Below are 3,456 nucleotides of genomic sequence, written 5' to 3' on the forward strand. Positions count from 1 at the left end.
GATGTTCATAGACTACTTATTTGTTAATGTCAATGAGTTATCAAAATTGCCATAATTGTCAAATAAACTTCCCATAAATTTTGGCGTAAAGCCAAATTAGTTTTTAATTCAATGCAGTTCAAAAAAGGAAGGGTTTTGCAAAACCTCCTTGCATTAAAAACTGGGTTAGTAAAATAGAGGGCTTGAACTATATATGGCATAAATTAAATAATGTCTAGGGATTTGCTCATCTATGCACCAAAAATTTTAACCAAGATCCCTTGGAAAATTTTTTTGGTTACAATAGAAGTAATGGGGGTTCAAATGCTAATCCAAGATGTCACTTTTTTGTGTCTGCCTTTGGGACTTTGCTAGTCAACAATTTATCATCTTGCCATATACCGTCTGTATTTTTTTATCTATTTATAAATAGAGTCAAGTACTGGATCATTTCATTAAAGATTTATGTATTGATATTGATGATAAATTGAAGATGAAGTACTAGTTAATTTCAATTTTCTTTATCAAAAGCATAACTTAAAACAAATTTGTCTAAATTCTTTATAACTAGTTTCTAACTTTATAACTAGTGTCTTCTACAAATTGACATCATTTTATTACCGCACGAATCATTAATCCTGATAATAAAGTCGTATAAATATTATATAAAATATTATTCTTCTGTTTTGATGAGTTCAGTACAATTAATTAACTTTTTAACAATAAAAGAGACGTGTTGCAATATTTTACTAAATTTACATAAAGTAAATAATCATATAAGTCTGCTTTTGATCTTGAAATTTTCAGGAATTCATATAAATAAGAATCTGAACTAGTTCAAACTATTTTGACTATTTATCATCCAAATTAACACGTTTTATAATTTATAATGAGGACCCTTAAACCGAAAGTTAGTTTTTTCATCATCAGTTTACTGTCTAATTATTATACTAGTTTCTAAAAATGACAAACATTGGTTTCAACACCTGGAATAGAACTGTGAATAGATATCTCACAGGAAAATATGTTAATGAAAGTGAACAGGATCCAGTAAAGAAAATGATTTTAGCCATTTATAAAAAAAGTATCAGATGACAGAAAAATCCAAATATTTTTCTGATAAACATTCATTAATTTGCATTCCTATTATTAATTTTATTAATTGATGGGGAACATTTTAACAAAATTTTACATGAACTAAAAAGCTTTACTGGTTACTAGGAACTAAATCCAAACTAAGCGCATACAATAAGCTACTATATAAAACTTTATTCAAACCAATTTGGTGTTATGGTATACAATTGTGGGGCGGTGCTCATAAGACCAATATAGAAATTATACAGAAATTTCAAAACAAATTTTTGAAAATTGCCTTAGGAGCTCCAAAATATGTTCCTAACTGGTTGATTTATACTGACACGAATACACCTACCATAAATGAAGTAATAACAAAAACAGCACAGAAGTATAGAAACAAGCTAATCAATCACACAAATACATTAGCAAACTCATTGATAACAGAGAACTATCGAAGAAGGTTGAAAAGAAAAGCGCCACTGAATTTAAGCCATCAACTCTCCTGAGAAAAAAATGGAAATAACTTAATCATTATTTATAAGAAATTATTTAATAAGTAAATATTGTGAATTTTATATCGAAAAAACAACTACTGAGTTGTTTTTTCCAACATGTCAAAGTAGTATACAATGTACTTTTTCGACGGACTATTGTAAATCCATTAAATTTACTGAATGTCCTATACTGGACAGTTGTAAATAAAAGAGTTAACAAAAAAAAAAAAAAAAATTACATGCACTCAGAGGCGAGGTTCACTCAGCATACTAACTTGTAAGCAACTTATTAAAACTAATAGAACTATTATAATATTTAACGATAAAATATTTAATTTTGGACGTGAGATTTTTTTTTATTTTTTGTTTACGTTAGATGGTAGAGTCTTAGATTTGTAAATATTTTGTAGAGCTTTGAACAAAAAATCTGAAAAAATAACAAAAAAAGTTTTTTTTTAAATCATTTCTTCATTCATTTTCTGACGACTTGTCAGAACTAGGTACGTTCTTTCTTCAGGACATTTGCCGAGAAACATGATATTGATAAAATTGAAACAATCAATATATTTAAAAAAAGTAAAACATGGTGGATTTTTATATAAAATAAATAAAATTGTGGAAGAGTTAACATTATTAAATTGTTACAGTATATTCAAAATAAAAATAATAAAAATTAATGGGTGGATTGCATAACGAGGTATTGCAAATGATAGAAAATTGTTTTAAAAACGGTAAGGAAAACAGAATTAATTACTTGTGTGATTGATTATACACTAACACTTTTTCACTAAAACGATTTTATCAATAAAAAGTATGTTTTTATAAACTTCTGTTCTGGCGAAGAACAAATTTTGTAATTCAAATTAAGTTGTATTTTTTTAGAGTATGTTATGTGAGACAAAAAGTATTATTCTCTCGATGCTATGGGTAGCTATTTGTTAACAAACTGATTATTGAACAGATGAATTTTAAGGAGATTTTTTTTCTTAGTTTTACGCGTCTTCCTATTCAAATTCACTTTTCTCTTTCTGTACTTTATAATATGAATATCCATTTTAAGATCAATAATTAAGTATTTACATCCTGATATATGAAAACAACACGCACACACATACAAACAGATTATAAGTCATAATCAGTTTTTTGTCTCACATAACAAACTCAGAAAAATCATAACTAATAAATTTTAATTACTAAATTTGTTCTTCGTGAGAAGAAAAAACAAAATAAAAAGAGTAAATTGCACTTACAATTTGTTAGTCTTAGTGTTAAATTAAAAGATTTTAATAATCCATGGTATTAGGATATGGTAATGCACTACACTATGTAATATAAACATTAAAATTTAGCACATTACTAGTGTGCATTAAAGTATTATTGTCTTTTCACTCCAATTAAAATGTTCTAGTTTCTAAATTTATTTTTAGTTTCCACTGAATAAAGGCTAGGATTATAGCCGAAACGTATGGATGTTATTGATTCATGTTTTTTATTGATGTTAAGCCAGATTACTACACATCAAATTCAGAATCATACAACATATATATATATATATATATATATATATATATATATATATATATTAATTGTTTAATATGAACAAAACAGCACTCAGATTTGTTTAACACAACTTTATTTTATGATTACAGACGTTTCGAGACCATGGTGTGTCTCATCTTCAGTGTAATTTCAAAAACAGTTACTTATATACTACACATTCTTTAATAATTTATTTAAATTTCATTTAATTTTTGGTATACAAAAAACACCAACTATTCCTTGCAATGCTTGACACAGTACTAAAGAAACATATAACACTTACAGAAATATTCTAAACAAATTTGAAGTACTTATATAGATGGAGACAGAGAGGGTATCATTATAATGTAAACAAAAGGAGTGCTAT

Source organism: Ctenocephalides felis, unplaced genomic scaffold (genome assembly GCF_003426905.1).
Source record: "Ctenocephalides felis isolate EL2017-DRISC unplaced genomic scaffold, ASM342690v1 CF-g0.4_SCAFFOLD_01492, whole genome shotgun sequence".
NCBI lineage: Eukaryota > Metazoa > Arthropoda > Insecta > Siphonaptera > Pulicidae > Ctenocephalides > Ctenocephalides felis.